Source organism: Lichenostomus cassidix, chromosome 10, assembly GCF_008360975.1.
Source record: "Lichenostomus cassidix isolate B80296 chromosome 10, HeHo_3.0, whole genome shotgun sequence".
Taxonomy (NCBI): Eukaryota; Metazoa; Chordata; class Aves; order Passeriformes; family Meliphagidae; genus Lichenostomus; species Lichenostomus cassidix.
In genome coordinates, this window is record NC_139491.1 from 5209204 (window position 1) to 5223823 (window position 14620).

Here is a 14620-nt window from a genome sequence, read left to right on the forward strand (position 1 = left end):
AGGTTTAGCTCTGCCACTGCTCACTAAAAGGAGATGAGGGTGCCAAGAAATCGACAGCTTTGTTGGCTAGGATTTTGCCTTCTACTGGAAATTCACTTAGGAGCTAATCCAAAGCCAACTAAGTCAATGAAAAACTCCCATTAAGTTTAATGGGTTTGGGATCAGGCCCTTAAATCATATGTAGGCAGCTAAATCTGCCAGTCCTTTAAAGATGCATAAATTTACCTGCTATTCCCCAAAGCACAACTGCATCCCTCCAACACCTGTCTGACAGAACTATTGCATATAATAAGAAAACCTTCCAGAATCACAAGTAAGCTGTGAACACCAGCCTGCCACCAATCTCTTCTGATGCAGAGGTAGTTGGTACCTGGGACTGCTAAAAAACTATAATCAGGGATGGTGCTGAGATATGAAATACAAGCATTCCATCTGTTTAAGCTGAGCAGCTCACAAAACATTAGCCAACTGCTAAGTTGCTGCTTTTCTACAAACTGAGTCATCCTCATCACACATTCCGCTGGGTTTTAAATGATTGACAGGAAAAAAAGCTAAGAGAAGCAGCTATTTCTTTACATTTAGCTGGTTTGTCAGGGCATTTGAAAACTTCTGGATTAAGGTGAAAATGCTTAAGGATTAAGTGGGGAGTGAAGGGAAAGGGAATGAAAACATTTTAGTGCTGTGAATTTAGAAGTCAAGCAGACACGCTCAGGAGAGCTAGCAAGACCTTTACCAATATGCTGGATCTAATCAACAATATCATTTAGAGTTTTCCACTTTATGGAGGAGAAAAAAAGTAATGTTTGAAGGTTTCTCTTGCCAGCACTCTATCTCATCAGGCCCTTAATATACTCAGCATGTGTTTTGCAAAATGAGATTTTGCAAAAATCGGGGTCACCCCTTGCACCCAGGCAAGAGGTATTAAAAGATATTCATCTTTACAAAGAGTGTCCTGAAATGATGGAAATAAATATAAGTCTCAAGAACTTTTGAGAGAGTTACCAGAGGCTCAATCACACTAGACAGTTGTGAATCATAACAAGAGATGTCTGGGAATGTATTATTCAAATGGAAGTGCTGATATTGGTAATATTCACATTTAAAAGACTACTGTGAATTGTTTTAATGTTGCTCATCACATGAATAACAGACGAAAAAGAGGTACCTTTCTGTACTCCTAATTTCTTCACACTGTGGTAGGCAAAAGGTGACTTGAGGGGGTCAGGAAATAACAATTTCATTCCTTGGCCTATTGCAGGTGTCTGGTAATGTTTTGAGTACTTGGTTTTCTGTGTTTATTTCCCCATCTAATATTTTTGGACAGAAAAAAAAAAAAAAGAGAAGAAAAATCACATATTATCAATTTTACAGAGAATACTGGATAGTTCTGTGACATAGCAGGAGATTAAAACATCTTCCACTGACTGTGGAAGCTTGGTTTGGAAGTCTATAGGAAAAATTAAGGAAGTTTTTCAAATGCTCAAAGTTTAAAGACCCCAGGGAGGAAAAAAGCAAGTAGGAAGAAGAAGAAGATTTCATATTATCACTTGTAGGAAGATGTTTCTTTTGCAGAGACCCCCAGAGATGGGAAAAAAAAAACATTAAAAAAACCCCAAACCAAAACCACAACAAAAAACGAAATAGTGAATCATTAATTCTCAGCTCAGTTGTTTTCTTTCATGTTTGCTATTCAGAGTAAGTATTTTATGTCCATTCTGGGACTGGAAACGTTTATATACACAGTAGCAGCAGCATCAGCATCATAACAACTGAATAATTTATATTTTAAAAAAAACATTGCACATTTTATAAAACAGTACACAGCATTTTATAAAACAGTATACAGGTATTTCTGCATTTGCTCATGTAAAGGACCACACCAAATCTCTGCCTAGAAAATGTCCCAATGTTTAGGGGGAAAAAAATGTAGATAGCTAAAGACAATTACCACTATTGAATAAAATGTTTGAGATAATTTCACTTTATTGCTAAAGATTGATTCATGTAACACACAAAAGGAGCAGTTACAATTCAGGCACCTATCACAGCTCTGATTATTTCTGAATTTTCTTCCTGGGGCAATATCTGGAGACTCCCAGGCAGCTCAGATTTTGGGTGGTGTGGCTGCTAACACCAGGTTTTAAGGAGCAGTGCTGATTTCCTTAGTGCTCCTCACAGCCTTGCATGGCCCATATCCCACTTATTTCAAGGGTCTGACTGGAAATTCTTCTGCTCCCATGGCAGAAATATGCTTTAAGGGAATTGAACCCTATCCTGAGGATGTCTCTGTGATGGCATCTTCACTCTGAAATCTGCTTCCCTTCAATCCCAAACCAAAATTCCCTGGCTCCTCTGACCAACACCAGCTTGTGGACACACCATTGCAACAAGCATTCTCCACTGGGCACCAGTTCAGGGTCTGCTTTATCAGAAAAGAGGCTCCAGAAATTACACTGATTCTTCTACCCCACAAAAAAGCCCAGCCTGACACTGTGTGTGTCAATGAGTTAGTTGGATTTAATTTTTTGAGGTACCTGCTTAAAATAAAGGGGGCAAAAGAAAGACGAAACTAGAGTCTTGAAACATCACATCATCAGCCAATCTGCACCCTTCCAAGCCCTGTAAAACACATGTAGGTTAACATTATTAAATCCCACTTAAAAATAGGTTGGTTTTGTTAAGTGTGGCATGATTTTTACAGAGTGTTCTGCTCAGCCTGGATTCTGGACCTTGGGAAGCACATGGAAACACACGTGGCACTTGCTGATGTAGCCACCTGGCTGCAGCTCTCTATCAGGTTCTTAGCCATTCCCTCTTATTAGTAGAGAGGATTTTTTCCTTGTTTTAATCTGCACATTGCACATGCATTTAGTTTTACATTAAAATGCATGCATAATTAGGCATAGCAGCGATGAAACATTCCCTTTTGGAAATGTCCTGCCCAAACCCACACAATTCAGTGTCACATTTGGTACCAAGGTTTTTTAGTACATGACAGTCCATTATCCATTAGTTTTGAATCTCTTCTGTTAAATGCCTTGTTTCAGTTAGAAACTGCACAGTAGGAAATTAAAACATGTTGATAGATTGGAAAGTTATTAAGCTTCCTTGCAGTGTTAAACAAGAATTTACAAGAATTCGCTCTCCAGATTTATCAGGGATATATTTACAGTACTTGAGTAAGTGTGAATATTACTCACTGGAGATATTTAGTCACATACTGTATCTCTCTGAAGGGAGACCATATTGCATTAAATGTCTCCACCATGTTCTGTAATTTGAAAGATAAATCCTTGAGTGCTGATTAGTCATATATTGATACAGAACATCTATTATTTTGGGTCTATAAGAAGATTTTCATCTCTGTAATATTAATTTCTTGGCTATCATCATGCTTTTTCTTAGCAACCATCTTTCATTATCATAACTCAGGCCACTCGATATTGTTAAATTTCCTCGTGTACAGTGCCAGAAATGGCATTGCAGGTGGGGGAGGTAAATCTTACTTAAATTAAATGGTTCGGTGTGGGCTTAAAACAAGAGCAGATATTGCTAAGGTTTTGTGTGAAGTTTTTCCAGTGACACATTTTGTGGCATTATGGAAAAAGCTCAGACTCACAGGGACTCCATTTCCACATCCAAAAACTGGGTTGTAATGTAATTTCCCAGAGACATGGGGAGATGTTGTTTTTATTCCCAAATTATTATGTAATATATTAGTTAAAATAGGGTCCAATTGCTAAGATCAAAAATAGGTTTTAGCACCTCGACTCCCACTGAATTCAAGTATCTGGCTCTGCTTGTGTATCTGGTAAGGGGAAAAAAAATAGGTACTCTGTCTTGCATGTGTATTCTGGTCTAGTTATGAAATATAGGTAGCAATGGTGACCAGAATTAAACCTCCATTTACCAAAAGAAAAGATAAAATAATTTTGATCATTTTGTAGGTAGTGAGAAATATCAGCTGTATCTGATACACGTGAGCTTTACTCAATACTCAAAGCCAAAATAGCTCTCGTAGTCCCATAGCTCAAAGTTGAAGTTAGGAGCAATTTTTAAGCATTGATTTTTGACTAACCATCAGTGTAGCACTAGATTTTTCTGTCTTTAAATCACAGCTGGGAATGGTATTCTCAAAATACTGTGGTTGAGTAAGAATCGAAGTTCCACAGAAAGTTACTTTTCACAATGCGATATTGTTCCTATACATTAGAGAAATATCAGCTCTCCCCATCTGTCTTCAGCCCACTTGTCAGGAGAAAAAGATTGTCATGTTTTTTCAGTTTTTCTCATTTCCCCCCCTTTCCATTGAAAAGCAAACAAACAAAACCCCCAGTAAAATAACTGCCACTAACAAAGTCCACCAAGGGACCCTAATTTACTTCTCCCCAACATCAAGGTAGCGCAAGTGTTTCAGAAAGAAGATTTACTCTTTTCCTGGACAACAGACACAGCAAAGGGATTTGGTGCCAGATATCCTAATCCTGCCCTCTTAACACCTCTCAGCTGTGAGACAGAGGGAGGCAGAATTCGGATCTCATCCCTGTGCCTTTCCAGCCCTGGTCTCTCCGAGGCACTAATGATCACCACAGCCTAGGCAGCTCCACGTCTTTTGTGATCAGAGAAGCTGCTCCAACACCAGCAATTAATTTCTCCTATTGGGACATCAGGGGCTTCAAACAGTTCACAAACCCAGCAAAATAGATGGCAAGACTCCAATTTTCTTCCATGAACTTTCTAGGTCAGAAATCAGGTTTTAAGGGCACAGGAGATCATACTGCCTGGTTGCTCTATAATCCTGAAAAAGAGACCTGTCCTAGGCTGACCAGTTTGTGAATCGAGGCCGCCGTGTTACTTTAGTAGGTCCTGCAAAAAAAAAAAAAAAAAAGATTTTTTTTGGGCTGAATGCTCAGAATTCTTATGGAAATAAAGGATGAAAAAAAGGGAACGGAAACAAAAAGAAAAGGGAAATGGAAGGGGAAGGGAAAGGAAAAGGGGAATGAGAAGGTGAAGGGGAAGAAAAAAGGGGAAGGAAAAGGGGAAATGAAAACAACTTCTACTATGTTAAAGCCAGCTGGATATAAGCCTGCCATAATTTCACACACAAATCTTAACCTTTCCTCCCTCAGCTCGACCAGACTCCTGTAGTTCACAAAATGTTATCACAACCAAATGGAGCTGGCTGCACACTCACAGCCCTCCGAGCACTCAGACCAGTATGAGACAAACCAGCTGTGCCAAAATCCTGAGCTGAAGCACTGCCATGAGGTTCATCTGGTTTAGATCAAAGGGCTATAGGGCGATTCTCATCAGAAAGTGCTGGGAATAGGAAACCTTTTCATTCTTTCAGTCCTTCAACCTCCATTAAATTAAAATATTTAATCAAAATCTAATGGTAGTGATCTTGTTTGTAGAAATGCTTTATTATCCTGTGCATTTGAACCACAATCTGCCTGGCTCCTAATGCGACCTAAAGAACTAGTCGGCATTTATTACAAATGCAAGGCAGAAAGCTTCTGCCTCAGCAATTAATCACTGACATGGAGGAATTTCTTCTCTCCAGGTGGGGAACCCATCCAAAAACTAAGAAAAATAATCGGGCTAATTAATTCTTATCTGCAAAGAGCAATTAGATAAATGACCTAAAAACAGGCCTGTCACCCCTAGTGAGGTGCTCGGCTTCTAAATAGAATAATGTCTCTTTGCCAGGCCATCTCTGCAGTGAAATGGAGATCACAGGGAGGAAGGGGAAAAGATGCCATGTGGGGAGGGAATGGACTGATAGGGGAGTAGGTTAATTAGAGCTGAGACCAGCCATTGATATAAAAAAAAATTAAACCAAAGCTCTGCACTCGGGTAGATTTGCTGTGATCCCATCACCTTCACAGCGATGCCTTTGTGCAGACAGAGGTACTAAGGAGAGGGAAGCCAAGTCTCCAAGCTGCTTTTCGAGAGGAAAACCACTCACCAGGCTTATCCAGCACTGGATTGCATTTTCACCTTGGTGAGTGGCACCCCTGACATGACACTCTTATTAACTCTGAACTCTGTGTCTGCGGTGTGGAATGATGGTGCAAAAGTGAGATGCAGAGTACTCTGCTTCAGTTAGTTTGCTCCAGCAGACTTCTGGTCTAGTTAGGAAATGTGCAGTGCAGAAAGCTTCAGGAGTGAGCCAAATTAATCTAAGCAGCACAAGTGGGAACACAACAGCATTTGCACAGCAGAGCTTCAGTCAACTGTGTGTCCTCAACAAAAGTCCTTTCACAAACCTTGTCCAGGCACAAACCAAGAAAGGTGATCAAAAGAGGAGAGAAAGGGTTTTGGGACATTCTAATATTAAGAATTGGTTTTCCCTCTCCTGTTCACAAATATGTTCCTTGCTCAGTGGCACAAGGTATCATTGCCCTGATCCTGCAGTTCTGCTTGCTTCTGTCGTGACACCATGCCATTTCCAAGGGCAGGAGACAAAGGGAGACATTGAAATAATTGATTCAGACTTATTGAAATATATATAGAAATAAGCCTAAATGACCAGATATCAAATACTACAGCAGTCAGATTAAAACAATCCACCCCAGTTATAGTTAATCAGTGCTTTAGCCTCCAAGGAGCTGATTTGAAACTAACAAAGTGTTTTCCAGCTCCCAAAACCCATGTCAATCATGTTACTCCTGCCTTGGAGCTGTTAACAATACCAAATACAAAAGTAAATACAAGTCTGTGGATAGTTTTACTGTTTCCAAGATCCAAAGCTTCTTACAGTAAAAAAAAGAATTAAAAAAATCACTATCCCCAAGGCTACAGATGCTGGTAAGAGACCTTTGTCTCTGTCTGAAACCTTGTGTGACCAAGGTTCCTATAATTTATACAAAGCAGATGCCTGCTTAAATGCTTTACTCAAAGCTGTCATGGCCCCTACATCCAAGCAGTTAACAATAAATTACAAGGACTAATGGATTAGATTAAAATGCATGAAAACACTGTATATATTCTGAGGAATGATACTTCACGTACCAAAAAAAAAAAAAAAAACCACCACCCTGTGAATGTTTGGAAAAGGGAAGAAATATATATTCCAGTTAAGTACTTTGCTGCTTGCATTGGCTGAAATGCGGCGGCACAACAAAAGCAACCATCTGTGTTTAAACACAAAGGAAGAGACAAGCAAGTCTGTGTCAGTTTAAATTTATATTTTCCCTCGATGATGCTAATGTGAGGTTTAAGGCAGAGCAGAGCCCACAGGATGCCTAAGGATGTTTCTGGAAGATGGATGCATGTGTGGAAGGTGGGCAGCTCAGGCCCAGGTGTGAGCTTCTGCAGGACTGGGGATGGTCTGGGGAGAAGGTTTGCTGCAGGAGTGATTCCTTGCTGAGCTTGAGTCCACTTTGTAAACTTTGCCAGAGTTCAGAGAATTCAAAGATGAATAAGTTTTAGTTTGGACTTTATGCTGCTTATATTAAAATGGACAAGGCTCCAGGCACAGGCTGTTGAGGTGGGATAATTGGAAGATTGCTCTAATAAATATAATCTATTCATTTTTTGCTAAGATGCAGAAAAGTTCTCAAGAACTGTAAATTCAGACATAGATGCATTCCAGAGTGGTTACTTGATAATACTGCTGCATAATAGAAGTGCTGGAACAATCTGAAAATACCACAGGAAAAAATGAAAAAGTTGGGAATTTTGCAGGCAAATTGGTGTTTTCAGACAGTGTCTTTACAAGAAATGCCAGTGGCACATTCTCCAAACTTCCCAATAGAAAGACTGAATGATGCAAATCAACACAGATTCACTAATAATTTAATTAAATTTAATAAAGTAAAAATCAAAGCTGCATTTTTTCTGCCAAAGTTCTTCCCTTTTATTCCTGAGCCTGTCAAGAAAGGCCAAACCAAGACTCATTCCTATCTTATCTAGAGGGTATTGACTGCACTGCATTGGTAATATTTATGGTCACAGGAAAAAACTGGACCTACTTAGAACTGAATTTTTGGGAGCAGCTGGTACATAAGAATTAGTCTCCAGCCCACTGCAAATATCTGCAAGAGGTGTTTACATGCATCCTGCACAAGGATTTAGAGTCAGGAGAAACACGTTTTTGTTTTTTTTTTTATCTTTCAACCAGCTCACTTATGTTTAATTTATACAGAAATAGGTACAGCCTCCTTCAGCACAGAGCATTAGGGTGTTTTTAATGAATAACTTACAGGAAACAGTCACCTGCTAACAGGTCAGCCTCCCTTTTGTGTTTCATTCTAGTTTCATTAGTAAAGGAAAAAAAAGCCCTTTGATTGGATTAATGGAAATAGAACCACAGGGTCTAAATTATAAAATATCCAGTGGTTATTTCTGGTAGCTCCTACTTTCAACTGGGACCATGATTTTTATCATCTCAGGCTCAAAGCTTTGGTGTTTGACTGTCTTGGACTGCAACACAGAAAGGTTTTCCTTTAGCAGAAATCACATTTCATCTTTCTCTCTTCAGTGATGCAGCTGAACAGCCTCTGGTTTTAAGGCTATCACCCCTATTTGATCCCTGAGCTGCTGGGGTTGCCCTCGACAGGAACTTCTGAGCAGATTCCCTTTGCTTGTTTGCTTTTTTCCTCCCCTCTGCTTTTCTTCTCACCGTATCCCTGCACCACCACCTTCCAGCGAGGGGCTATTTTTATTTATGTATTTATTTCTTCCCATTGAAACTGCAATGTCTGGAGGTGGCTACAGGCAGGACACAGAGCCATATGCTCAGCCTAACTTATATAAACAGCGTCCTGGGTGACAGCCTTTCCTAGCCCATCTGCAGCTGCCAGGGAATCCATTATTTTTCTGGTCCCTGGGGAGAAAAAGTTCTTGAGCATCATTACTCCTAGGCAAATGTAACTGACTCCACCATGCACCCTAATTTGCTTGCCATAATTATAGGTCGCTCACCCCCCTTTGCTATTTATAAACCCTTTTTATTTATTTTTTGTACTTATCAATAATGAATGGAGGCTAGTGAATCATGGGGCTGTAAATTTGAATATTATGAAAATGCTAATAACAAGGTATCATAGGCAGCAGCACCCAGGTCTTATCAGCTGGTCAGATGCTCTATTAAGCAGCCAGTGAGGAGTTCAAGCAAATTGGTTATGTTAATGTCCTGTAGTACTTGGGGAAGACGAGGAGTTAGCAATTAATTTTTTTTTTTCCTTCTTCTTCTTCCCAGGCTGCAAGCCGACAAGGCAAATTTATATTCCTCCTATTCTGTGGGACCCCAGCTCGTAAGGGGGGCAAGGTGAAAATGCAAGAGGCTACCAAGAGCTTTCTGAGATCTAATTGAATGGTGCAACTGAAAAAGCTGCTAGGAGGGCAAGGGGGGTGAGCAAGGAATAAATAAATAAATATATAAATAAGCAAGCAAGCCCCAAAACAATGGGAATGAGGCATTCTTACCCATTCATTCAGCTGACAGTGCTTTTGCAACTTAAACCTGTTTTATTAATTATGTTTGACATTTCCTTAATTAGTTTCATTTACATCCCATCAGCCCCTACCAGACGATTGCCCCATACATCATTTCACCAGAGGACTGAGATGCCTACAGAATTACAAAAACACCCCCCCTCTCCACAACCCTCAGTAACTCATCACTGTATATTTCACAGGTTTTGAGAATTAATCTTTTCACCTCCTATTTTTCTTTAAAAATGCATGGACATTTCATCTTTTTTTTTTTTAATTATTAGGAAATTTTCAAAGGAATGTGATGCAGGACTAAATTTCTAGTTTCCTCCCATACATACAATTTGCTTTGTTTCACATTTCCTATGTATCCTGACGTTGACAAAATATGGACTTTAGTGAAGGATCCAATTCCATGGACTCTGTCCTGGCTCCAGAGCCCTGCTAGTCACCCCAGTGCTTTCTCCAGTTAGCTCTAGAAACTCACAATATTTTAATTTATAGACAGATTCATGCTGCCCCCACAGCTGTTATGCAGTTTTCCATGTATTGATTAATTTCTACAGAAGCCATGACAGACTTTTTACAACTTTAGTAAGGATGAAAGGATTTTTTTGTCATTTCATGCCATTGCTCAGAGCTCTGGCGTGTTTGTCCTACCTCTCTCTCCATCCCCTGCAGGGGTTGGTGTGCTCACTGTCACTCTGCATGTTGAGCAGCCAAACACAGGACTGGCATTAGAGCCAGGCATTTTGAAAATACACAATATTTTAAAATTTTAAGATTTTAAATCAGTGCATTGTGCCCTGCTGTAAAGATCACTCACAGCTCAGCACCAGGAGCGTTGAGTGCTCTCAGTCTGGAAAATCACACAGCCAAAATCACACTTTGCTGCCTCAGGAAATCATGTCCTGCTGGAGCAAAGCCCTGCACACCTGACCTGGGAGCCACCTGGCAGGAGGCTGGACCTGCTGCCCACCAGGGCTGTCAGATGTCTGCTGCAGAACCCAGCTAGCTCTTCTGTCCAGCACTCAGCACAGAGTGACTGTTCCTGACTGGGGTAAAGTGACAACCTGTTTTTGCTCATCCCAGAACGTGCTACCAGGAGCTGTCATCTCAGAGTCATCACACTCTCTGTTGATATCACTGAAGTTAATCATGCAGAAGGAAGAAGCTTGTATTAAAGCAGATAATTATTCCCCAGTTCCTTAATAATACATGCAAAGGAAAGTGATTCTTATTGTCTTGGCAAACGGTGATATTTCAGCACATTTTCTGCTTAATATTGATGCCCAGGTATCTTTTCTCCTTTCCACCTCCCAGATCAGGGTTGTTGCACTGTGCAGCATCTGAAAGGTTTCCTTACTGTGGACTGCTATTCTTTATACTCAGCCCATACTTATGTTGTAACATTGGCACAGTGGGAGCTAATTGCCAATAAGTAACCTGGTTATCTTGATTGATTTGAGAAGTTTATCTGATTAAAAAGGCAGCTGAGGAGATGCTGTCCCTATCCAACCACCTACCCGTCCTTGCTGGGCTGTCCAGATCCCTGTGTAACAGCACAGTGAAGGGATCTGCCAGCTCAAGCCCTCCCAATACAAATACCAGATGGACTCACAAGCCCCAATAAAAGAAATATTAATGCAACATATGGAAATATATTCACTAAAAGAAACAGACTCAAAGAAATATTGATGTGCTTGCTTTCTCAGTGGGACTCATTTGCTAGGGCAAAGCTTGCTGCAGTCTCTTAACCACATTTCTCAGCCCTTTTGGCTCTGGAGCCAGGTCACGCCAAGCCAGGCAGATATTTCTGAGCCTTCAACAGGATCCAGATGTCACAGATGCTCTTGGTCTTCTGTCCTCTCCAGCCTTCACATGGATGGACCTAGCCTGGGTTATAACCAACTGTCTCCTCAAATTAAGTTTGCCCAAAACTTTAAGCCTTCACTTCAATAAAATTTTCCCAGCCCTCAACCCTCGGAGGGGAGGCAGAGGGGAGATGATGGGGGAATAATGCTCTCATTTCACCTCAGAGGTTATTACATCTGTGCTTTGGGAAGCAGCAGACATCAGGGCTAGAGTTCCACAGTTGGACTAGACATAGAGAAAAAATCTTGCAATTTGTTCTGAAACCAGAGAGATTTCATCCTGTTTTGGATGCCTTCCAGGTAAAAGCCATGTCTGGGACCCTCTCCAGATTTTCTGCAAAGCACTGGCTGTTTCATTTCCAGATCATTTCAATCCTCAAGATCAAAGGGAGCCTGATTTTAAAAGCAGGAATTAAGTACTGGTGAAGAAGAAGGCAGTTTTAACTTTGCTGTAATCACGCACACGATTCGCAGAGGAGTTTCATCAAAAAGTTTGGGGGGTGCTAGCTTTGTTTTGTTGTTTGTTTCTTGCTTCATTCCTTTCCTTGTTCTCTCTTATCTTTGATCCAAGCATTTCCCCAAGACACTGCAAGAACACGGGTGTGAGAGGAATACGAAGCAGATTATAGGGAAAAGGTTGATAAGTCCCATTCAAAAGTTGCTGGTGTTTTTCTTTCTCAAGAATTCAGCTCAGAAGCAGTTCAGAGGAGATTTGGAGAGATGAAGATGTGGGATGAAATACATATCCCTGTGGGGCCACAAACAGCCCTGGGTGATGTTCTTTGGGCTCTTTCTTCACACAGTGGTTCTTTCTGAGTGAGGTTGGCTGCTTTTTAATAATGTCCTCTTCTGTCGTTGATGCTCTTTCATGGCAGGTTAACCTCAAAGGGTTTAGATCATTTCCCAGCTTTCCTGCTTGGATTCCACTACAAACACACGAACACAAACCCCAAACCCTCCAGCTCAATTATGCATAGTTAAAAACCTCCACTAAAGTAGCTTGGTAGATTTACCAGATGCTGCTGGGGCTTCAGATTTATCTCGAATAGCATCAAATGGCCAAAAAAGAAAAAAAAAAATTTCTGTCACATGCTGTCATACATTGTCAGGGAACCTTGTGCTGTAGCTGCAGTGAAGTTGAATCTGATTAAAAGATCAGCAAACAAGGCAGGTTGAGGGGAATTTGATCTCATCATTGCTATGCCTGGAAATACCTGTCATCTTCTAGGTTGTCCTGCACTGTGACACTCTTTCTTATCCAGTTTGCCAATGGACATTCATGGTGACATTCTCTGCAAGCAAAAAGGGGGAAAATAAAGAAGAAAAAGAGGGATTTGAACCATACCAATTTCATTTGCAAGTTCTGTATTTTTATTCCTCTGAGATCAAGTCTAAACATAAATACCAATTATCAGAGCTACAGACAAATGAATAATTTGTTGTAAAACAATCCTGCTTTATTCAAATGAAAGTAGAGGTGAAATTAGAGCTACGCAGGATATTATGTTAAAAAGCACACACACACAAAAAGAAAACAAAATGCCTAATTTTAACATAGTGTTGTTATCTGTGATTAATGATTTCCGTGGGTGTATAACTCTTATGCAAAAATGCCATGTAATCATGTACATATTTGATTAAATAGCTTAATTTGTGTTCATTTAAAAAAAAATAAAATAAAGCCAAATAAGCTAGATAATGAGTGGGCGTGTTGTAGGAAAAGCAGATGGGATTTGAGGCACTAGCTGTGTTCAAAGGAAGCCACCAATTTCACTTCAAGAATATTTGCGTATGAAAGCTGATATTTTCTAGAAACATTCATGAGTAGAACACAGAGGGAAATTTTGCCAAATTCTGCTGTTTTTAATGAAGGCACGCGGGGGAAGAAAAAGTTCAGCTGAGCCCAGTTAAATTCCCACTCCATGGGAAGAGCATCTTTATTTATTTATTTTTCTATATTTACTGGGAATGTTTTCTTTCTCTGAGTCAATTATACCTAAAGCATCCTTTTGTTTACTTCTGAGCCTCTGACAACAGCCTCCCCTTTCTTTGCCTTCACCTGTGGAATTAAATACTTATTTTTCATCACACAATAAAAAAAAAAAAGACACCTCCCCAGACTGGAAATAATGGGATTCTTTTGTGGTAAAGCTGTGTAAATCACGGTGTCAAATGAATGGACAAAGCTTTAATGGGGCTAATAAACACGTCCCTGTGTATTGAGCAAGGGGACTTTTTATGAAAATGATCAAATAAAGTAATAAAAAAGAAGGGGCTTCCCCTCTGGGTTTATGAGCTCTCTTGTTACACATCATGTATGACACACTGACTGGCAGAATATATGATGGACTGTCATACATTGCAGAATGACTTCAATTAGGATGATAAGATGACAAGTTCCCATAGTTCATATCTGGGTTGGCTGTGGGTTTTTTTTCGACGGGGCTCTTGCTTTGACCTCTTTCTTTCTAATGTTTGATATGAAATTTAAAGGGCCAGTTGAGGTCGTAGGAGACAAAATATGACTTATGTCAGGGGAGGGAGAGGAAGGCCGCTTGTTTCTTTGTTTGCTCTTATATCCATGGGTAGGATCCTGTAATTCAGCCTCTGACTCACTATTGAAAATAATTAATGCCAACAGTTCAACCCACACTCACAACTCCAGAATTATAAACCAACATGTACAGCCTGCTACTCAAAACTGACTGCAAAAATCACTGCAAAACCCCCAAAAACCTCCCAGCAAATCTGGAGGCACATCAGACAAGGTGACACATGATCCAACATCCAGGATTGTCATTTATTTGCTTCATACTGACCAGTCCTGCATGTGGGATTACAGGGAAATACCTTTATTTCCACAGGAAAGAGAGACTGGTTTTGGGCCCATAAAGACACCCTGGACGAAGCAGAAGGCTGACATAATTTGCACTTCTGGGATTGTCCAGCTAAAACCTTGGTTTGAATCTCTCCACGTGGCTGAGCAGGTAGGAAACTTTAACCTGAAGAAGGAGTTGTGCCTGAGATGGATGGTGAGGCAGTGCTGTCAGCACTTTGAACCTTAGAGAAGAAAGAAGAAGGTACAAATTAGGATTTACTTAGAATTTACTGATGGTTTGGAGAGTCTGAAAAATTTCACATTAAAAAAAAATAACTCCCCAAAAAGCCAGCGTACAAGCCCTTCTTTTAGGGCTATTTTAGAGTTCTTTAAAAGAATATGTTCCAATGGTCATCAAGAGCAAATATTGCTCTTGTAAGACCTACATATAATACTACTGGGTCAGGCTCAATCTCAGACTGCTTCT

The 14620-nt window shown here is 40.3% G+C and overlaps 1 protein-coding gene across 1 annotated transcript in view; it reads right to left on the reverse strand.

The window, feature by feature from the left end:
- Positions 1–6676: 6676 nt before the first annotated feature.
- LOC146432607 (uncharacterized) overlaps positions 6677–14620 on the reverse strand; it is a 42636-nt gene continuing 34692 nt past the window's right edge. Inside the window, exons 9-11 of the mRNA XM_085070387.1 lie at positions 14166–14375; positions 12530–12607; positions 6677–7644 (exon numbers count right to left, since the gene is read on the reverse strand). The gene's annotated coding sequence lies outside the window, so the exon portion shown is untranslated. The remainder of the gene's footprint in view (positions 7645–12529; positions 12608–14165; positions 14376–14620) is intronic.